The sequence below is a fragment of the Cygnus olor genome, chromosome 4, assembly GCF_009769625.2.
Source record: "Cygnus olor isolate bCygOlo1 chromosome 4, bCygOlo1.pri.v2, whole genome shotgun sequence".
Lineage (NCBI taxonomy): Eukaryota > Metazoa > Chordata > Aves > Anseriformes > Anatidae > Cygnus > Cygnus olor.
In genome coordinates this window covers 16,630,578-16,653,271 of record NC_049172.1, presented here as the reverse complement: position 1 = coordinate 16,653,271, position 22,694 = coordinate 16,630,578, and the positions used below count along the sequence as shown (strand labels likewise).

At 41.4% G+C, this 22,694-nt stretch overlaps 1 protein-coding gene across 9 annotated transcripts in view; it reads left to right on the top strand.

Annotated features, from left to right (window-relative positions):
• CSGALNACT1 (chondroitin sulfate N-acetylgalactosaminyltransferase 1) overlaps nt 1–22,694 on the top strand; it is a 51,290-nt gene that overhangs the window by 9,943 nt on the left and 18,653 nt on the right. For 3 of the 9 annotated variants that reach the window (XM_040555484.1, XM_040555481.1, XM_040555486.1), the window contains one exon: nt 14,929–15,012. The exons of 1 other annotated variant lie outside the window; for it this stretch is intronic. The gene's annotated coding sequence lies outside the window, so the exon portion shown is untranslated. Of the gene's footprint in view, nt 1–10,852; nt 11,011–11,030; nt 11,414–11,917; nt 12,039–14,928; nt 15,013–19,087; nt 19,226–22,694 lie in introns of those variants that run through there. 5 more of the 9 variants (XM_040555487.1, XM_040555485.1, XM_040555488.1 and 2 more) reach the window with 5 other exon arrangements.

Sequence of the window (22,694 nt, the reverse complement as noted above, 5' to 3'; positions counted from 1 at the left end):
AAAACAGAGACAAGGCAGCCTGGTCTTCCAGGCACTGTGCTCGGAATTCTTGATTGTGATACTCTTTGTGTGGATGCCTGCTTTTAAGTTTCCTGGGGCTGGCAGGCATCAGAGAAATCAATGGTGAGGCATCAGAGACTTTGCAGGTTCATTTTGCTTTTTTTCAGAAGTACTAATTTTGAGTCTGCTTTTGAAGGGTCAGCAGTGCAACCACTTCTAACTATGTTTAATTACATGGGCAGAAAAAGAGGATTGTGGGTTATTTACATCACCTCCATAGACTGTCAGAGACAACCCAGATCATATTGCTTCTTTCCTTTACTAGAACCTATGGACTCGTAATATTCAGCTCTGTAAAATCATAGAATCATAGAACATCCCGAGTTGGAAGGGAACCATATGGATCATCTAGTCCAACTCCTGGCACACGTCACAAAATGCCTGCTTTACCCTTCTGCATTCCTTATTCTGAAAGCAATGGTTTACCTTCTTAGTTTTAGAGCAGTTTTGGATTCTGTTTTCCGTTTCATCATCAACAGGTTTGTATTATTTATGTTATTTCAGGCAAGATGGTAACACACTAACTGTTCCATGTTGAGCACCACGAAAGCTGGTGGGAGAAGTGTTTGTAAGAGTGCACTAGCATTATATGATGTACAAGTAGCATTTACCACTGTACAGATCTTGGGTTTGCCCTAAATTCCAAGAAGGTGCAGTTCTGCTGCCCCACTAAAGCTGTCTAGCCATTTAGCCAGCTTAATCTGTGGCTCGCTCCCAGCTCAAGAGAAAGGGTTTGCAGAGGTGGAATGTAATAGTAACTGGATTGGATGAAGTAACTCAAGCATCCCAGTAAGCTCCTTGTTGCAAATGGTGTCTGTGAGCAAGACTAGGCACAATCTAGCAAAGAAGTTTGGGCAGGGGGAAACAGTAGGAACAAAATTTGCGGTAAGATTTCACCTTCATCAGCAAGTAGGTAGAGAAATGATAGCTTTCATTTCCAAGTCAGTCCTGTGATGAAGTGAGCTACCCTCCATGCATACATGGGTAGCCATAGTCTTCATCTTGTGTTGACTTGAAAACAGGGAGACAAACACCAGTCACTTGGACACGGGCATCGCCCTCCTATTCAGAAAGACAAGACTAGCAGAAGACTGATAGAAACTATTGAAATGCTGGGGAAAAATCCTTTTTCTTCTCCATTGTGTGACTAACCGTGATCCTGAAAATTACTGGCAAGATGATGTGGAACAATTTGCACTCTTCCAACCTTGGAACAGCGTGCAAAGACCCTTGGGAACTGTTTCTCCTGGAGAGGATTGAGGCAGCACTAGGCTTCTGGCTTGCTATTTCTGAGAAACTTTTTTTAAAGCTAAGGCTATAAATAGTTGACAGTTCTTAAACTAAATAATTCTGTTCTCTTCCTCTCCAGGGTGAGAAACTGGATCAAGATTTTCAAAGCCTGCAGCCAGATACCAGTATTAATCATTTGTTTGTAATGTCGCTCAGGTTTTGAGGAAATTCTCTTATTGTTTCTGTTTTGTGTGTAGTAAGATAACTTACCAAGGGCCTTTGAAGAGGCTAGTGGCAGCTGATTGAATATCCAAAGGGCACCCAAGCACATACACTAAAACAAGTGGTTTCAGTGGCTTTCACGTGTTATTAAGCACTGGGCTGATGGTCACTGGTTTCTGTTTCCCTTGTAGCTTTTTCTGGGATTCAAATGGTGAAAGGTAAGATGCTGTGTCTCCTACACTGCCATTTCTGCTACAAAGGTACTTTGACTACTTTTAAGGGGGTAGTGAAGCAGAGTCTTTAGTCCTGAAAATGTGATTTCAGTCCTTACATACTTTAAGAGTTCTTTTAAGTCTTCTTCTCTATGAATTTCTGTTGAAGATAGCTCTTAAAGTGCTGGCCATGGTGATCAGGGCATAATTAGGTAGCGTTGCATGTGCCAGAGATCAGCGTTAATCGCTCAGTATTGGAACAAAGGGGCTTCCAGTTATGAAGGATGCACTATGTGCATTTTTGTTTTTACCTTTATTAAGCCAGTCACCCAACCCCTTATAGGGCTGTTAGGTTACAATTCGTCCAGTTCAGACAATGTCATCTTTCTTCTCTCGGAATATGTCTGTCTCTATTTGGGATCTTTGCCTTTGTGTTTCCTACAACCAATGTTTTCATTAACATTTACAGTGAACACATAGGTACTGACGTCCTTCACAGTGGGAAATTTTGAGTTGCATGGATTTGGAAAGGAGAAGCTTTACCCTGGCACATCAAACAGTCTTTCCTGTGTGCACTTTTAATGTGGAGCCGGTACCTAAGAAAACCACTCCTTTTCAGTTAGAGTAGTCTGGAAATAGAAGTAACAGTTTTGAGACACACTTTTTACAGGAAACTTATTTTTTTTATGAGAAAGTGAAGCCTCTTGTGTTCAGGGAAGAGATTTTGAATTAACTTTGGAAACTTTATAGAAAGCTATTGGTAAGATATACAGTAGTGTGTATTGTGGAACAAGTTACCAACACTTGTTTTCTCTCATCAGATTGCTATTAAATTAACAAAATAAATCTAAGGTGGATATGTAACAAATCAGAATATCGATTTATCCTAGTAAACTGAAATTAATCGAAATAGAAATATTTTAAGTTGCATTCATTATGGAAGTGGTGTTTCCTACCTTAGAAACTAATGTAGAGATTAGAGTCAAGGGACAGAAAAAAGCCTAAATGTCACTTATCTTCCAGTTTACAGGACAGTACAACGTGAATCCATGAGATAAAGCACGGTGGTGGGATCCTGGTGTTTTCTACTGCTTAAAGGAGCCAAGTATTTATATTTATGAATGAATTAATAAGCTATCCCACAAATATCCCAGCTTTCTCTAAGATTTGTTCAGGAAATGAAAAACACTTATGTAATGTTGAAGGAATGAAAGGAAAAATTCATAGCATTAGAGAAGGGAAAATAATCCTTGACTCTAAAATGCTCAGGAACTAGCTTTACCAAGAAACTAGTTTGTTACAGCTGTAAAGTGCATGAAAACGTGTGTTTTGAGAGCACAGCTCAGAGCCTGTTGGTATTATAAGGAGCCTTAATTTTTAGATGTGGCCAAAAGAGTTTAGAACTGTGTGTGCGTGTGCCTTTGGACTTGTCCAAATATGGCTTAAACTTTTCCTGCCTTGGTTCTGGATGTGATCTAAACTGGAGTTAGGAATAAGGATTTAGCAATCCTGTTTCACCTCTTTCCTAGGATGACAGACTTTAAGAGCTTTTGAAAAGACTTCTGCATCAATGTTTGAACCCTCAGACCTTTTATTAAAGTCATCTTTATTGGTTTTTTAATCCCTATCACCGATACAAAGGATTTTTCACTTGTTTGATGTAACAATTTGACTTTACTTGCAGGCAGGTCCACCATACCCATTATTTGGGCCATTCCTCCTATATATTTGTCTCTAAGATTTCCAATTATTTCCATATTCATCGAGTTCCATCACTATGCAGCCAGGTGAAACAGGCAGGTTGTCCAATGTCTTTTTTGCTCCAGGAGTACTTTAATCAGGGAACACCTGCATGATTTTTTCAGAGAGCCAAGCTGTGTGCCAGATAATCTGTAGCAATTAACATCTTTATTAAAAAGGCTTAGGCATTTCATGCCATTTTGTGCTTCTGCAACTTGTAGTGCAGCAAATAATACTGTCTTGATTTTTTTTTTCCTAATATGCATGATTCAAAAGTGATCTGTTAGAGGAGATTTAGGAAAGCGGATGGGTTATATACATATATAGATAAATACAGACATGGGGCTGTATTTATATCATAAGAGAATGAGTTTCGAAGCTCTGGGGTCCTGCTCTCTAGCTGAGATCGTTCATCACTATGGTATTTGCTTTACAGAGGTGCTGGTACTCATAGAGAAGGTACAGACTATTTCTTTAGTTTTCCTAGAGAGTTTCATCCTAAAGTTAAAAAAATAAAATAAAAAATCGTTCTTATAGAAGGTTGATAACGGTACATTCCCACCGCTATAAGCTGTGAAAGATTTCAGCTTTCATAAAACAGCAAGGGAGGGAATTCGAGGTGAGGAGTCTTCAGGGACTCCTTTGCATCCGCTATAAACTTCATCTTGGTTGACTAATGTGCTCTTCTCCAGGGAACCAGAGAGGCAATAGGTGAGTCTCTTCTGTTACGGGAAAGCTTAGGTCCCTAACAGTTTCCTTCCAGCTGGGTCCTCTTCCAGGCTGGGCAAGTTGGACGTCCCTTGCTTTTGAGGGAAGTCCAAGTGCAGAGTGACCCAGGAAAAGGAGGAGTAGGGGGTGGGAAAGGTCAGAGCCTTAGTGTGTTAAATCTCCGTGCAGTGCTCATTTCTTCCTGCTGAGTACCGTTATTTAGGTGAGCATCAGCTTGAGGTGACAACAGCATTTTTGGAGTCCTGGGGTCAGTTTGTGGCAATGGCTTCATGCTGGTGGAATTGCGTTCTGTCAGCTGAGCATTGAGTGCCACTGCAAAGCTGCGCTCCTCAGTAAGACTTCCCTGCTCTTTTCTGTAAGAGTTTTGTTTTCACCTTTATTTTGTTTCTCAAGATAAAAATGAAAATCTGTGAGTTTGGAGAATTGAAGCCAAATTATGTCCGCAGGTCCTCTTGTCTGAGTATACACCACCACTGAAGTGATTTGTGACAAAAATTGTCTTACTCTTGGAAAAATCTGTCATTTGAATCTGTCATACAGTGACATGTTGAAAGCTTTCATGTTGGTACAGGCCTCCTTATTTTCTTTTTTTTTTTTTTTTCTGCAACTGTCATGGGCAACTTTGGCCTTGGCACCACCCCCACACTTTGTACCTGGAGTAAATAGGCTTTTTAAATTAATGTCTATTGAAAACATACTCAGTGGGGAGGGCAAATAACCTACCCTCTGGAGGATTCCAGTATTTCACACTGAGGTTTTGGAGAAGTAGTATTCAGCATATTAATAATGATACTAACTCATACACTGCTAGGGTTGCATTTAGATTGTCAAGTTCCAAATGTCCTCAAGTTCAGTGTCTAGTTTAAGTCAGCTGGCTTGGTTTTCATGACACTCTGCAAAGAGAGGAAGCCACAGAGTGTGGTTTCATCTGAAGTACAAATGTACTTGTGATTTCTTTCACTGTATTATTTCAACATGTCATTGTTGTCTTTGCTACAGTTGGAAATATGAAGAAACAGACAGTGAAAATGACTTGCACAGGATCCTGTTGTCTCTAGGAAGGAGACCTTGCTTGCGTAGGCTGGTGTTCACTCCTGTGACATAGTTGTGTACATACCTGTCATCTACCAATTTATCAGAGCTGTCTTCCAGACCGATTTACAGACCCTTTTGCACTGGGAAAGAGGCTGAAACCTGCACATGGTAACCCAGAAAGTACAGTATTGTGTTGGAAAGATGCTGACATGCTCCACTTTAGTCACCTCAGTGCAGTGAGAGAGCTTTTGCTCTGTCTTCAGAACATCCTTTTGTGTTTACTTCTAAGGCTTGTTTCAAGAGAGGGTTTATTTCCAAGTGATAGGGGCTCTAGTGTGATATTGGCGTGCCAGATAGCACAGGTCTTGAGTCACTCCTCCTGCACTTCTGGTGTGTGCTTTCTGCTGAACTTTTGGTCGCTTTCCTTGAACTGATTAGCTCAAGGCAAGCATTTCAGTTCTCTTAGGACTGAAGCAACAAAACACTGAAGTGTGTTTTTGATCTGAAGTGAGAAAAGCAGATGAGAATTATCCATACCATGTTTCTGACATTATTTCTGTTACCCAGGGCAGTTTCCTTTCAGTTATGCCTCTTTTTCTGGCTAAATCTGGTTTCCTCACCACTTTTTTTTTTCTTAATTTTTGGTTTTGTTTTTTTTTTGATCATACTGTATCTTGTTGGTGAGCCAGATTAAAGTAAACTTTTCACTTTGGCTCTTTAAGAGTGTGTTTCAGGATAGAGGGGAAGAATGTCCAAGCTGTGGTGTTTTTCAGGTCAGAAACCAGCTCAGATACGAGGACTTCCCAGTAGTGGTTTGTTGAGATTCACAGGGGGAAAAACAGCTGATGTCTCTGATGTAATACCTAAGTCAAAACTAAGGCGAATCTGCATTTGAGACCATGCAGGCTGCAGTTGGAATTGTCCCTTAGGCAGTCTCCCAGACTAAAACTGACATAAAGCTGCTTTTGGTTTCATGTAACACAGAAGTTCTGAAATAGTTGTCTTATAAAGTTAATTCAGACGTTGCTTAGGTGACGCAGGAGATAACACAGAAGTGAAAAGCTTCCGTCCTGCCCAGTACATAGTTCACCCAAGCCTAGAGTGCTGAGCTGGGTTGTGACTTTATGGGTGCAGGTGTGTGTTCTTGCTGCCTCTAACTGCATGCACGAGAAAGAAGGCAGGGAAAACTTCAGCTGAACAAAAGCATTGTGAACAAGTTTGGGAACAGCCTTGTTCCAAAGGATCCCCACTGCTGCTTCTGTCAGTGACAGTATGTTACAGCCTTTCTCACTGCTTTTTACTTTACTCTTGCCTTTCTGTTGTGATTTTCAACTTGCTTAATTAATAATAAACTTGGTGTAAATGTCTGTACAACTACAGGGTGGGATGGCAAGACTTGGGGTGGTACTGTGCTGCTCCTCCTCACTTAGCCATACTCTTTTCCTGCACTCCTATTCAGCTGTTTTGTGTTTTACCTTCAGGACGTTTTGCACAGCTCCAGGAGGTTTGAGGTTATTGCTGATATGAGTATCTAAGCTGAACTTAGTGAAATGAAGTGAATGGGCTCGATCTCCCTTCACGAACCTGTTTTCTGCAGCACAGTTTCAGCAGATATCACTGTACCAGCCTGGTTTTTATTACCACTTTAAGGAGATACCAGTGCTTTACAGCTGAATGGATAGATCCTAGAGAGTGAGTATTTTTTGAGAGTTCCCAATAAACTGAGTCACTGTCAATCCACTGATTGCACTCCCCTCTAATAACCCTGCATAATCTTGAATATAACTTCCAGTATTTAGCTGTGACACTCTGGACTGCATACAGACTCTTGCATATCCTGAATCCTCTCATTTTTGCCCTGGACATAAAGGTGTGGAAATAAAAGGCTCTTTCTTCTCCCATCATCAGTTTCTCTCTGTGTTTTGGCTTCATCTAGAGGAGCAGTTTGCAACCTGTAGGCTGTGGGTTCCTGGAGCACGTGGACTGCTACAGAGGCAGGCTGTGTCAGGTGACTGAAATGTAAATTCAGCAGTGTGCTTGTGTGGGTTTCCTAACAGAAATTTTGTCACTGCTGGACACTTAGTATGGTTTGAAAATAAAGATGCATCAAAATAACACCATTCTCATGCTGGGATATTCCTGTAAACACCGTTGTCAGTAGTGTAATTTCTGTTATCATCTCTCAAATAGTCCTGTTCAATGCTCAGAAGTGCTGACTTATACCGAAGTCCAATTTTCTGGTGGGTTCCAGTGATTGAAGCTTGGCTCCTGCTGATACAGGACAGGGAGCTGCCGTATGCTGGCATCATTTCTGCCTTTTCGGTGCTCCACAGTGTGTCTTCATAACTGTCTCCAGGACACAAGATCTCACGCTGAACATCTGCGTCAGGCCAGGTTTTCACAAAGCAGAGAGCCTCCCTCTTAGGTTGGCCTAAATCATGCTGTACTGACCATAGTAATTTTCATCTTTCCCACAGCACTTCAGCATGCACAGCCAGTACTTTTTGCCTCTTTCCAGGGTTCGTTTACATCTATTTTTTTCTTCTGTTTCGATGTTTGATTTACAGTTTACATAACTGTACTTCGACGCTAATTGCATTATCTGTGAGTAATCCAAGACATACAAACATGATTTTCAGTGGTATAGTAAAATGGGTAGGAAATCTGCTTTGTCGTCATAAATATATAACACATCATCATTGTAATTTGTGCAGGATAGATTGTAAAGTTTCTGAAACATGGAAAATAATCATCGATTCCCATGAAGTGATGTTGGGGGTGCTCAGCAAAGCAGTGCAGGTACGTGTCTGGGACCTGGACTGCCACACTGTGGAGAGAAGCAGAATGAGGTTGACACAGACCAAGCAGGTAACACTGATAACCTAGAGGGAACTTCTCAGTGTATATAGAGAGGAATTTGGGGTTCAGTGTTTTAGGGCCGGGTTTTTGTCCCTGGGTATCCCGGGAGCTCAGTTAGGATTCTGGAGTGCTGAGTTGGACTTGGCTTTCCTCCTCACGGAGGAAAGGTAAATCCAAGCCAGATTTCTCAAAAAATGATTCTTCCAGAGGGCTAGTGGGATATGTAGGCCGTGGTTTGACCTTATTTTTCAGGCTGTGTTGCTGCTTACCACGGCAATGGGGACATGAGGAAAAAGCTGGTGGTAAATAAAGAGTGATACTTTGATTCACCTGCACCCCTGACAGATGGGGAAGAGTCTCTGGAGCACAGATCTGTGGGTCTGGGAGGAAGGTAGAATGATCAGAAGTGTGTGAGGAGACAGAAAGCAAGACAGTAGCACCTGCCTAAGGCCAGAAAGAAAAGTTTTTAAGTGAAGGTATGTAGGGATGCATCTTTTCTGACACCTGTTTTTTTAATTTTTTTTTTATTATTATTATTTTTTATTCCTCCCATGGCTTATTAAGTTTCTGTGAACAAATAAAAGATGATCCCTCTCTGGTGTAGCCTGGCTGAGTCACTCCATTTCATAACAGTCACAAATGCCCAGAAAATTTGTTGTAGCTGGCTTGAGGCCCACAGGGGCTGGCTGAGATAAATATACTCGGTAGAAAGGGCCTCCTAACCCAATGCCATAGGAAGGGTGAAAGCTGAGGGTCCCTTGCTTGTCGAGACGGCACAGGGAAAACAGGAGAATCACTTCAGCAAGGCTCCCACTCTGGGCCTTGTTTCTGCTCTGAGGCAGTCTTGATGCTCTCTGCAGATTTGTAGGTCTTGAACACACGTTTGTTTGGTTGGTTGTTTTTTATTCAAACATATTTCAGAATCCAAACCAGCTGCTCCAGTTCCTTCCCTTCAGCAGAACCGCTTCAAGCCATGTTGTGGTTTTGTGGCTCTTTGTAGCTGGTAGCGTGCTCACAGCTGATTTCTTCATGATGCAGGGTTATTTTAGCAAGTTTGGGACTAGGTGATTCTAAGAGGCTTCTGCAAATGCCCTTGTCTGTCCTTGTGCCCTCCTCACATCTTCCTCCTGTACATGTTTTTCCATCCTTCCAGCAAAGTAAAAGGATAAAGTATGTCCCCAGCTCAGGTGTACCAGGGCTTGAGGACAGCACAAGCTCTGATTTAACCCAATCCCTTCCAGTTTCTAGAATGAAGTTCTGGGGTTTGAACGTGTGGTCTGTGTATTCACAAGCGTGTGGCTTGTTTGTATGCATGTGGTCTGAGTGCTCAGCACCTGAAAATCAGAGCCTGTAAACAGCCTGCTGCATTAGGAAATCTAGGCTGTGCTGCTTATTTATTTCGAGTATAAATGTCATCTTGGCAGGCAATACATCTCCTCCCTTGTATATACAAAGTTTGTAATTTGATGGCTGAGCTTAAATGGCATATGTTTGGTAATGAATTTTAAAGTTTTTGTGTTCTTTAGTGAGTGTGTGCACGTAATGCAAAGACACAAAGCCAAGTTTGTGTTCTTTGAAACTGCTTTCAGATGTACTTTTACAATGTATCTGTTGAGCTAATCATAGGGATTTGACATAAAGATTGAATAGATGAATTGTGGAGGAAAATTACAATGTTTATTGTAATTTTCAATGAAGTTAGTGCAGGGGCTGTTCTAAGTAGTGGCTCCTGGCTGTGGCGTCTTGTCAGACAGTCTGCTTGCAGTGTTCGTTCATAGCCTTTACTACTAGGATACTGATATTTTGGACTGACACAATACTTGACAAAGCATCAGTGCCAGGAAAAAAAAAAAAAAAAAACAAAAAACAGATTGTGATTCAGCAGTTAATACTGTTCTAAATCTTGGAAAAAAAATCTTAATAATCTTCTTTTACTTGAAAATGGTATCAAAGCCTCCACAAAAAATCATTATGGCACGTAACAATAATTTAATTTTTCCATTTAGATCATACATAAATGCTCTCTATTTTTTTCTTCCAAGGAATTTTGGAAATAAGACAAATCCTAGCTGTCCCAAAGCCTGATGAGATTGATGGCATTCCAGAATAAATGGGAAAGCTTATAGAGAGTGCATTTTTACAGGAAAAAAGTAGCAAAGGGTAACTAAAAGTATCCAGACTTAAGGCTCTGAAAATAATTTTTGTTGTATCTGCTGAGCCTATGAAATATACTTGTGAGGCATAAGATCAGAGGTGTGAAAAGGTTTACTTTCCACTGCAACAGCTGACTTGTTTTCAGTAGGAAATTATCATTTGCAAATTTTCTCACTTAATTTATCAGTAGTTACTGATTTCATCTGTGTGACTTCCTCATTTTATCTGACGTTGTTTGTAAGCTGTAGTGTCTGTATTCTCAACGTTGCGTATGTCTTTGCACAGGGGAGAGAGGTGGTTTGTTCCCCATGTTTGTTTTACCTGTTGCAAAGGAAGCTGTGTCGTGATGGTTTTTTTTGTAACAGTAGAACTAGTACTGGGTGTTAAAAATGTTCTTCTAGCATCATGTCATTACGTTGGCACTCCTTGGGGAACTTTCATTTTCCAGAGGAAAACATTTCCAGTGACCATCAGAGCAATATTCTTTTGGGGGGTTGCCTCTGCCCCCACATTTTCATCTCTCTCTTTAATGAAATGGAAATTCTAGCTTCACTTTCACGGTACACCTTCTCCTTTCCTTCAGGTAGCCTGGCTGAGTGACGGCTTTGGTTGTGTGAGAGACATCATCTAATTACATCATTGCTGTGCAGGTGAAAAAGGCCCTGCCCTGTCACAGGCTTTAGAAAGACTTCTCAGTTTTCCCAGTGATGGATGCAGTGTTTCCTAGATGAGGCTGACCAGGTGTTTATATTCCCAGAAAACAGGGAAGGTAGGGTCTTCAACATTATGTGCTTTTGGTGTTGAAAGTTTTCAGCTGAAAAAGCTGGGTTGTCTTCCGCAGGTATGGTGGAAGCATTTTCTGGTAATTTTGTGATTTTCCTTGACTTGCAGACTGAAATAGATTAAGCCTTAGAACAGACCTCTCTAATGAATATAACCTGCCTTCTGTGGCGTGCTTCCAAAGTGTGGATTTGGGCTGAGATAGAGCTGTGTTTTGCCAGAACTTATGAGCATGAGAGTGGTAGAACTTTGTTTGCATCTTTGCAGACAGTGAAGTGTGCTTCTTAGAAATGCTTTGTTGCATGAGCGGAGTGTGTTCTCAGGAATGACTTATAGCTTGAATTACTCTGGAAAGAGAGGCTGCCTAAAAGCAAGTCTTTCTACCCATCATGGTAAGTTCCCTTGACTTATGCCTCCCTCTGGCTGGGTGTAAGGGGGTCTCTTTTTATATCTAAAGGGGTCTGCACGTGCAGTTCAGCAGCTGAGGGAGGTTTTCAGCTGCTGCTCTTGTCTGTGAATCCTCTTTTCCCTGTGCTAATGGATATGGCAGGGCCTATCCTATAACTGCATCCTGGTTTTTGTTTTTTTGGTGTTGGTTTTTTTTTTTTTTTGGTCTGTAGCTGTACTCCTTAAACCTCAGCTTCCCACTCATTTATAAGACTATACAAAAGAAGTAAATTTCATGAGGCCTCTCCTGGAAATCAAGGAGAGTGGTGGGTCGAACCTCCAGCCAGAAAAGGTGCACACATCAAAATAGTGTTCCTGAGGGCATGAACTTGTTCGAAGAAGGAAACGCAGAATGACGCTGAGAGATCCTAACCAAGGTATTTGCCTCTCATCTGCTACTCAGATTCCTTCTCTTTGCCACTGTGTGACAGATTCATGGGAAATTTCAGATCTGCCAACAGCTGAGGAACCTGCCTGTTTAGCTGCAGTATGTGCACAGAATTTTGTTTTAGGCTCCTAATTGTAAAGACTAAGTGTCTGATGAGATTCTGGAGGAGTCCTAATTTTAAGGTATTTGTCACTTTCTCTCTTTTTTTTTTTCTTCTGGGATGGTGTCGTAGTTTGTAGCATAGCTAAGGTTTCTGGGCTGATTGCCAGCATTGAAATGTAGTTTCAGTATGAGCCAGGCCTGTTTTGTAAGGGTTTTTGAAAGAGTCTGTGGATCTGTTACAGAGAATGGGACAATAACTGGTGTTTGATGCCCTGCTGTTGCAATAGGTTCACCGGGGACCCAACTGGACCTGCCTTCCACTGTGCAAAGTGCAGAACAGTAAGAAGATCTTTGTTCTGGAGAGGTTTACCATGCAGAGATGCAAAATGGGTAGAAAGGAGTGCTCGAAGAGTGCCAGGAATCTGCGGAGCTTTCACCTGGCGCAGACCCTGCTGCCTGTGAGCTGGGCCTTTCTGGGGGAGCGTGCCCAGACCCCACATGGAGCAGTTGTCTCTGCCATCGCTGGTAATGATGGCAATATTTGCTACCCGTAGTTGGGGTGAGATGGCTTTATTTAACCATCTGTTTGCAATAGATTCGCACCATTTTTTCTGTTATCCACAGATTATTTTATATTCCATATGCCCCATTTTGCTGTTCTAACAACTTCTCAAAGGATTGCTATTTTTAGACCTGCAATAATGGATATATGCACGACTCTTCAGCTAGCGAGCAGCTTGTTAGCTCAAACTGGTGCCTGGTGGTTCTTGCATTTCTTATATTTAGCATCAATTGTACATTTTGAAGTAGAAGATCTGGGATAAAGCAGAAACAGGTGTATAAAACCAAAGGAGGGGTCAAGAACATCTGTTTTTCTTTATTCTTTTCCTTTCCTTCCTTCCTTCCTTCCCCCCTAAATGGGCAATTTTTCTGAACGTTCATTTTACTACATCTATTGGCTGCAACATGTCACTTTACTGCCACTGCTCCGAGTTGCATCCCAGTTGTTCCATGAGGACAGCTCTTGTATTCCTAGATGCAAGCTCTGGGTTGAACTTGCAGGCTGTGGGAGACATCCAGGATGAGTGGCTGGAGTCAGGAGAAAAACGAATAAGCAGTAGGACGCTGCTGGCAAGTCCGTGTTTCCAAATTCTCAGGAGGCTTCCCACTTCCTGGCCCATTCCTTCTGTTAAAGCTGTGGTCTTCTGCAGTCATGAATACCCTGTAATTATATAAATTAGGTTTGTTGGCTTAGTGTGATGCTGCTTACATATAGCTCTGCAGTGAAATAATTGTGTTGAACGGGTGACCGGGGGGTGTTTGCCCCAGCCATCCATAGGCAGCATGAAGAAGTACTAATCAAGAGGAGTAGCTGGTAGAAATGGTTGTCTTCTCAAAGAGCTTTACCATGTAGCACTTACACAACTTGTGGAAGTGTGTGGCTGCCCTAACAAGGGAGGAGACTGAAGAATACCAACTTTGAAGCATTGGGTGATGGTAAGGATTAGAACAAGAATTAAAACAGGGTCAAAAATCCAGAGAAGCAATGAAGAAACACAGTGTTTCCCTAATAGGATAATTGTTTCTTGTGCATGTCTGTTATAAAGTAAAAGCTTACTGGTAGGGAATCGTTCGGTCATCAAAAAGACAAAGGTTAAAATTATTTCTCTTCTATGAAAGATTTTCTTCTGCCTTCCAAAGCACTTGATATTCTCTGAGAGAGGCAATACAGACCATTACAAGAATGGATGGCTGATCTGCTCTGTCGAGTGGCTGCTCTTACCTAGGTTTTTCTTCGAAAACATAGGGAATTCCCTCAGCTTCTTCAGCTTAAGTGAAGTTTTTTTGTCAAGCTGTCAATTCAAATTCAAGCTGTGCTGGTTTTCAAGGGTGCATAAAAAGGGAGCAAAATGACCACGATCCCCTGTGCATGCTCTTACTGAGAGCTTAAGAAATTTTTCTATTATAGTTTTATCTTAAACTAGGTATGAGTGGCTTGTTTTATGTGCTCCATGTCCACATGTTTACACCATTTGCTCTGATTTTATTCTTTCCTATAGGATCTTTCAACTGGTGTTTTCCATCTAACACCTTCCCCCCAGCAGTTGCCAGTTGCTGTTCACCTACTTTCCTTTCTCTTTCAGGCAAGAAAGTGTTAAACTCTCTTGTCATTGGTTCTTAAGATCCCGATACTGGAAAACTCTGCCTGTTAAATCGACTGCAGCTAGGAAAAGGAGATGCTTTCCCATCAATAGGAGAAAATTATTTTTTTAGGGACCATTGAAATAGTTGTAGTGAGACATTTTGTTGTTGTTTCACCTCCCAACAGCTCTTCCTAATAGCTCTTGTCAAACTGATTCCATGCTAATAGAAGAATACTCAGAAAGAAGCTGCTGGAAGTGTAACAATAAAAGAAATACAGGTCTCGGTTTGAAATCCTTCAGGTGTTTAACTAGTGTGAAAGGATTTCCATCTCTGATGTGTGAGATTGTTGCAAATTTATTCACATCTACTCTTCAGCTGAGTGTTAGCGCTTTTTAACAAGAAAATTAATAGGAATAATCAGTTATCAGAATAAGGACTTGAAGCCTGTAGACCTGTGATTCACTACCTGTGAATATTTTGCACGGTTACGGAAAGCCCCTTGCAGAAGCAAATGGGACAGAATGTACGCTTCCAAGAGACTACAGAAAACAGACGCATTTCCTTTTGCATGGGTTAAAAAACTGGCAGACTAGAGGACACTGGCTTGGAGGCGGGAGTATCTTTCTCTGAGTTAAACTGTGGGTCCTCTTTGAAAATGGTAAGATTTTATATTCTACAGAAACGTGTTTCTAAAAGGAGGGGAAGGGAGAAATCTGTAATGGCATAGCAGTGTTTTTCCTTCTTATTTCATTAGCTTGCGTAGCTGTGCCAGCACATATTCTAGCCAATCTTTGTTAAAATAAAAAATAATGCTATCGTTTGCAGGCAGGTTTCCATATGAAAAGAAACAAAGACTCAATAGCAAGAAGCTTCATCAAATAAGGAAATCTCTTTTCTTCAAATATTCTGGTAGGTTAAGATAATTATGCTTTGTTTCTATTCTGTTTTCTAAAAAACCTTTATAAATGCATTTTATTTTAGGAAAACGTTCACTTTAAAAAGATAAACCCTTTTTTTTTTTTTTTAAAAAAAAAAAAGGGAAAAAGTTGGGTTTGCATCAACTTTGAGACACGACTTGTTAAATCAAACCAAGCCAGATACCGCTGTGGTAAAATGAGAAAAAAATGTTATACTGTAAGTTCACATTGTGGGTATTATTCCATAAGTTTGCATGAAATGTGCTTTGCTTCTGATTGAAGCCTGAAGCTGTTGTTTTAAGAGAGATGCTCTTTGGAACCTTTCAGGAAATGCTGACCTGACTGCAGGGTGTACTTCTCCTGTGTAACAAAAGGAAAAAGAAAAAAATCTGGCTTTTGCTGGCAAGGAAAACTGGCTTTACTTTTGTCATCAATCAGCTCTGGGTTAAAGAAAGAGGATGCCTCTTGGGTGAACTCTTAAAATTTAACACATTTCTAGCTGAAGGACTGGTTTTCAAGAGCTATTGACAGCTATGGAATAATTGCAGATAAATATTCCTAATTAACTACAGTTTCAATCCAAGATTCCAGAAGAATTCAGTGAGGAAACTACAATTTCTTGATCACTAATGAGAGCTTCCATTGTCCTTGTGGCTGTAAATCAGTAGATTAGGCTGCTTTTCTGAATTGGGGTAGTTGTTAAAGAACCTGAAAGCTTAGATCCCATTTTCCATACGATTTGAGGATCAGAGCTGAAATCTTGGAAACCGAAGTAACTGTGAACAGGTGTCCATTATCACTTGAAAATGTGGCTTGGATTGCTTAACTGAAGGATATGGAAATGTGATGATTTTTTTTTCCAGAAAATTAAAAACATATTTCTTCTTACAGCCATTTTACCAAAACTTTGGTTTTGTGGGTGTATTGGAGTTCTGGCATTTCCAAAGAAACCCACAAAAAGTGACATGAAGTGGAAAGGTGAAGCACCAATTTGTTAAGTTAAAACAAAATAGGCCGTTTAAACCTATTGAAATATTTTATTTCAAAATAGATTCACATAAGTGATAGAGTATCATACACGGATACATGTCCTTATTCTCATGAAATCAATTGATCTAAGTAAAAACTTGCAGTTAGCTATGTTTTCTAGGATTTTTTTTATTATTATTTTTGGTTGTCTTCAGTTGTTTTCAATTCTTTTTTGGAAGAAGAATTTCATGACCAAGTAGATAGTACAGTATTAAATGTAAAAAGCCTTCCTTTTTCCATCTGCCTAAACTTCTTCTGCAGAAACTTTGCTGTAATTACTATTTTTAAATTCCTTTAATAAAGAATTGGCTAGCTTAATGGTGAAGGTGGATTGGCTGAGATTAAAACATTGTGTGTCTCAAAAAATTGAAAAGATATTTGGAAACTTCCTCTAGGAGATTTTTTCAATTGAAGTAACTAAGAAAGCTCAGGCTTTTCAAAGAATTAGCAGAGGCCTCTTTTCTGATAAATCAAGGAAATGCTAGGTGTTTGACCTAAACCACGTATCAGAACAGCAGTGGTGAGCTAAGTGGGACTCTGTAGCATGTGTTGATTTTATAGTCAGTGCTAACCTGGAGGAGGAAGGAAACGGGGGGCTGACTCAGGGGACTGGTCCCTTCCTGCAGGTCAGTGCTGACCAGACTGATAGAGAAAAGCAGAGCCTGGGGGCTGGTACAGGAATTTTGATAGCTGTTAATGCTGCATGTTTTAGAGGTGTGTGTAGAGCTTTGCTAATCAGTCTCAATACCAAACCAGGTTGCAGTTATTTCCTGGCTTCCTTTGGAATGGAAACCATAGCTGAAGAGTAGTCCTGCAGAGCAGTGTTAGTTCTTGTCTTGATGGGTTTTGTTCAGCCTAGGTAACATCCCAAGACGTTTTTTCTCTTGCACCCTTTACTTTTCAGTATTTTATCTGAAGTGCTGCCTTGATACAACCTACCTAGGAAACCTCATTTGAAGAACAGGGAGAGGGCTCTGCAGGACCATGAAAATACAGCAGTAGGCTTGTGGGACACAGATGGCTCTCTTCTGTCCCCCATGTACCACACTCAGAAGGGAGGACACCTTCTCCGTTGCCATCTCTGCTGGAGCTAATGAAGTTCAAGTCCACCATTTAGCATGGTACTAACTATCTTCTGCATGGGTGGTTTCTGACAGGGAGGGCAGGAGAGGATCTCAGGTCAGACTGGATTGTTCAGGCTCCATAAAATAGCCTTGCTGTCTTTCAAGGGTTTTTATAAGATAGGGATCTAAGTTGTTGTTGCTGTACTTTATTACTTAACAGCTCCTCTCGGAGCGGTGGACTTCCATTGCGCTTGGCAGCTCCAGCTGAACGGCTAGTCTGGTGGCAGATGAATGTGAGCGTGCTTATATAGCCCTGACTAAAGATAAAATTGCAAAACACACACGCTGCTTCTCATTCTGCACCTCGGTCTAGCTAACTCTCCTGTTTGTGAACGCAGCTTACTCACTGGTGTGGCTTAACCCTGGCAGGCAGCTTGGTACCACGCAGCCTCTTGCTCACTCTCCCCAGGTGGGAGAAATCAGAAAGGTAAAGGTGCAAGAATTCATGAGTTGAGATGAAGACAATTTCCATGTGTAACGGTTTCTTAGCAAGATGAATGCCATCATTTCCAGTGTCCCCTCCTTCCTCCTCCTTTACCCCAGCTTTTGTTGATGAGCCGTATGATGTGGAACCTCTCTTTGGCCAGCCTGGGCCAGCTGTCCTGGCTGTGTCCCCTCCCAGCTTCAGGTACACCCCCAGCCTCCTCGCTGGCAGGGCAGCCTGAGTAGTAGAGAAGTCCTTGGTAACTGCAACGGTTAAAAACATCGGTGTGTTATCACCACTATTTTCATCAAAAATCTAAAATACAGCATCACACAAGCCTCTGTGAAGAAAATAAACCCCATCCCAGCCAAAACCGTGAGAGTAACAGAAGTTCAGCATTTTATCAATGGAGAAAAAGCTCATGCTTAATTAGAAGCATGCTAAATCCTTCACCGGTTTGTGATGTACATCGCAGGTCTGTGCACATACACTGGGCTCCAGATTTCATCAGTGTCAATCACTGAGTGCATGTGTGTAAACATTACATGTGAAGGAACAGCATTTTTCATGTCCAGACCTAAATGGATAAGCAGAATCTAGTCTATTGCTTGTTTTAATGACAGCATATTAAAAGTTGTGTTTTTTTTTTCTGTGCATCTTATGCTGACTCTAAGCCAATTCAGAAGCTGTTATATCTTAGTGTTATACTTCAACTGAGTTTAGTCTTTCTGGAAACCCTCTAAATGCAAAGCAGTTATTGAATTAGATCTTTAAATGAAGTAAATTTAGCGCAGTAAACTTTAGCTGTTCTCTGGCTGCAGGTTGTCCTTGTTCTGTGAGCTAGTTTCCTGCAGAAAGGCTCTGTTCTTGGGAAGCATGCAGCTACCTGCAGTGTAGTACAGGGCTGTTGCAGCATGCTGTCTTTGGGGTCAACTGCTCTTTCTCACACCTACAAAACTGAGATGGCACTTACTGAAATGAAATGAAATTGAAGGTCATGGTCAGCAGATGCCAGTCTGCCAGCAAAGCTGCACATCTCAGCTGTCCAGCCCAGCAATTAATTTTTAGGACTGGCAATTGTAAGAGTTTAATTTACTCTCCAAAGACCAAGCATATCTTCAGGCCAGCTCAAATGCAGATTTGCCATCTCCATTTTAAGAAAATTGAAAACACTTTTGGAGCATCTGACTTCCTAAACCTCTGCAGGTCAGAGCACGCTAGGGAGAAATGGTTACTTAGGGAAAAGCCTTTTTCTTTTCTGTGCAGCGTGGAGTCGGTGTCTGCATGAGTCACAGCATCTCTGAAGCAGCAATGCATGCTTGTCATCTGTTCTCCGCAGTTTGTCTTTGGAGCTTGACAGGGGATGATGCTTCTGTCACATTGCCCGCTGGGGTTTAAACAGAGTGGTGGAAACTTCCAGAGAAGTTTTGCAAACACATTGGGTTCCAAAGGATTTTTGGCATTTGTGGTTACTTTGTAAGAGGAAGCAGACTGCTATGTTTTCTAGCACTGAGCAGAGCATTTTGCCTGTCTTGCTCTGTTGCAAATAAACACGAGTGAAATGTTATGCGTGCCTGGAGAGCCTTGTGATACAAACTGGGCAAAATTTGGGGATTTCTGAGGAAAAGGTGGGTTTCTGACTCATTCTCACAGTTCTTCTGGAGGTGTCCCGTAGCACAGCCAACTAACAGTGGTACTGAGAACGTGCGGGCTTCTGTAACTACAAGCTACTGCGTTTAGCAGAGGGAGGTGGTGTATTGTGGAAGGGTGTGTGGTGTGGTGTGGTAAAAATCTGAGTGTCTCACGCAAAAATAACTTCCCTAATGCAGACTCGTGCAATTGCTTCTGTGGAAAACAGCTGGGTCTTCAACAGGTAATGCTTCTGGAGGAGTGTTGATGCAGTTACTTAAAGGAAAACTGTTCTCTTCTGTAGTAAATGGTGTTGGTTTGTGGAGATAATTTTAGACATTGGTTCTTTTGGAATGTAGTTAGAAATTGAGGCTTAACACTTACGTTGTGGTTTTTTTTGTTGTTGTTTTATTTTTTGTTTTTGCTTTAAAATTAATTTCTTCACAAGGAAGAGTGGAAAGCAAGGGTACTTTCACTCCTGTGTTTGTATCCATGTCGATACATCCACAGAAATAAACAGGCAGGAGAGGCGGGCCCCAATACTCCTGAGATTTTGCATTAGAACTAATGATTACTGTAAAAACTATATTTCATATTGAAACTATACCATGCTTACTGCTTATAAGAGCAGAAGACTTTCAGAGTGCCTCTGGATTTCTGTCCTGGACTGTCTTTGGGAAAGAATCACCTGCACAAACACAGAGACTGCATTCAGGTGGATGATCTAATGCACCAAGTACACATGGACCTCCGAACTCCACTGGAGAGGCTTGGCAGTCAGTGTGGTTAGGTAAAGTTACTGATTTACCTTGATAAGAGGGAAACGATCAAAATAGCAGCCTGAGGGGCTGGAGTACTAATGAATGTAGAAGTGATAATTCCTGTATTGTTTTTTTTAACTTTTAGAGTAAGGAGCATATAGGTGTATCTTGAAGGTAAACCCAGCTACTACTCGTTTCCTTCACAAGAGCAGAGCATAGCGTTTCCATTGCCAGTCATTGTTTTGAGGGTTTCTTGGTTTGTTTAAGACTGCTTCTAAGAGTTGTGGCACCTGATTTGCAAGATGATCGGATTGTAATTGTTAATTATAGAGGGGAACAGTGTAATTGTCTTCCTGTGGGTGGAGTTAGACACTTTTCTCTTGGAGATTACAGGTGGCAATGCATGCAAGATTTTCTATAAAATAGCTCTGGAATCAGATTAAGAAATAAAGGTTTTTACCTTTAAGTTTGCTACTGTCTTCAGGTAGCATTTAGCTTTTAACAATTTTAGTCAGCATTTTGATTCTGGATGCAATTTCTTAGCAATCCTTTATTCCTCTTTCAAGTGTTGTGTGAATTGCAAACCAGATATTAGGATTTTAAGTGGTTTGTTTGGTATGTGTGAGTGTCAGCTCATGGAGGGGGTGGGCAGTGATACAGTTTTTAACAGGTGACAATAAAGAAAGACCGTGAAGGTGCATCCAGTCAGTTTAACAGACGGGCTCTTGCCTTTATGCAGCATTTTGTATAAGTCATCCCTCGGCAGACGACAAATATCGGATGCCATGGACTGAGCAGTAGTGAGAAATCATGATTTGTCATTAAGGAGAAATCATTTCTTCTTGCATTCCCTCCACGTGCATCTTAGACACTGGTGAGACTAGATTTTAAACCCTGTGACATGTTCCCTGGTGATGAGTGGCTTGAGTTTCTGTCTGCTTGGGATGGTGGCATTGGGGCAATCTTGTTTCTAACATTTAAAGCAGATTAATTTGTCTGCAGTGCTATGTGCAGTCCTTGTAATTAGAAAGCTCAAGGCAAATGCCAAGTGGCTGCAGTATTTTTTTTGTAAGGCACTTAGTCTGGGTGAAACATCTGTTTCCTTCTCCCTGCGGCTCATTTTGGTGGTTAATATGATTCTAGTGAAATCTCACCGTGACGTGTGCTGCTGTTCAGTGAGGACCTTTCAAACACCTACGTGAAAACTAATTGCAGCTTCTGCCATTCACCATTTTAAAAAAAAAAAAATCCAAAAGTTTCGTTTTCTAAAATGGCAATTGCTAGTCTCAGTTAAACCTGTGATGAGAAGCTGTGGCAGAAAGTACATAAAAACATGGGATTATTTGGCATTGTCCATGCCATACATGCTAAGAGACTGTTGTCTGCAGATATGACTGTTCTTCTGCCATCTGTTTCTGTCCTCAACATGAAGGGTAAAGAGAGTGCAGAGCTCAGAGGGGGGAAGCCTATATAAAGATATAATGTTTATATTATTTTGAGTCTCTCTTCTGCATGAATTCACGCTTTGGTCTTTTGAGTGCCAAAAATTCAGGCTTGAAACACGCTGTTTTTTTATGAGCAGAGATAAATTTCCTGTACTTCCATAGTCCGTTAAAAATCCAGATGCTGGTGAGTAACAGTAGGGGGTACATGCCATCCAAAATTTCAAACCAATTTTCCTAATTTTTGCCACTCCCAGTGGCTGGGCGCAGCACCCTCCACTGTACAGAGCAGCTTTCGCGGTGCTTGCAGTGGGGACAGAACCTGCTGCTTCGTTCAGGTCGTTTTCAGGGCCAGGCTCCCTGACACACATGAAAAGCACCTCTGTGAGCCAGGCTGACCTCTGGCTGGGCTAGCAGGTTGAGCTGAGGTTGAAGATGTTTTGTAAAACAGAGCCTTTTTTAGAATTAATGTTTTTTTCCTTGGCTATCAGACTAACTCCTGTGTGTTCGTTAAAGCTCCTCTTTGCAAACAGACTAATACTACTCGATGCAGCTGACTGCTGTCAAACACAGAGGTGTTTTTGTCAGTTCCTGGAAAAAACTGACATTTCATTTTGTCTCCACTTCACCTCAGGCTCACTCAGTTGGTGTGAGACTGTAGGTCTGGCGAAATCAACAGGATGGTTGTTAGGAGGAGTTTTCCCATCCCTGGCTTGCTGGTACTGTCTGCGCAGCTGAGATGCTGCAGCCGTGACCACCTTCAGTGTTGACTTCGGCTGCTTTTTTTGGCACTGGCACGGATGGGGACTGCTTTCACAAGCACGTCTATCAGATAGCACAGTACAGTAGCATCTCTATATTTAAGTATCAATTGCAGTCTGTAAAGCAGTGTCTCCAAAGCCACCAGTCCAACTTAATAAGACAGCTCTCGCAACAGAGGGCAAGAAATGAGTGCTTGTTGTTAGGATGCCTCCAGCTGTGATGGTAAAATCTCCCTGAAGGAGGTAGAAATACCCATGGCGTGAATTTCTTGTTATGACAATGCTGGTTCAAAGGACAGAGTAGCTCAATTAATTTATTGTCCCAAAATGTGTTTAAGATGCTTCACTGACGGGTAAGATTACAAACCAGAAAACTAGTCAGGAAAAAGAGTCCCCTAAAGAGAGACCCAGTATGTTTGAGCAAATACAGCTATATATGCACATATATTTTAAGGTCAATGTTTGAAGAGCTCTTCACCCAAAACCTGAATCCGATGCTGCTTA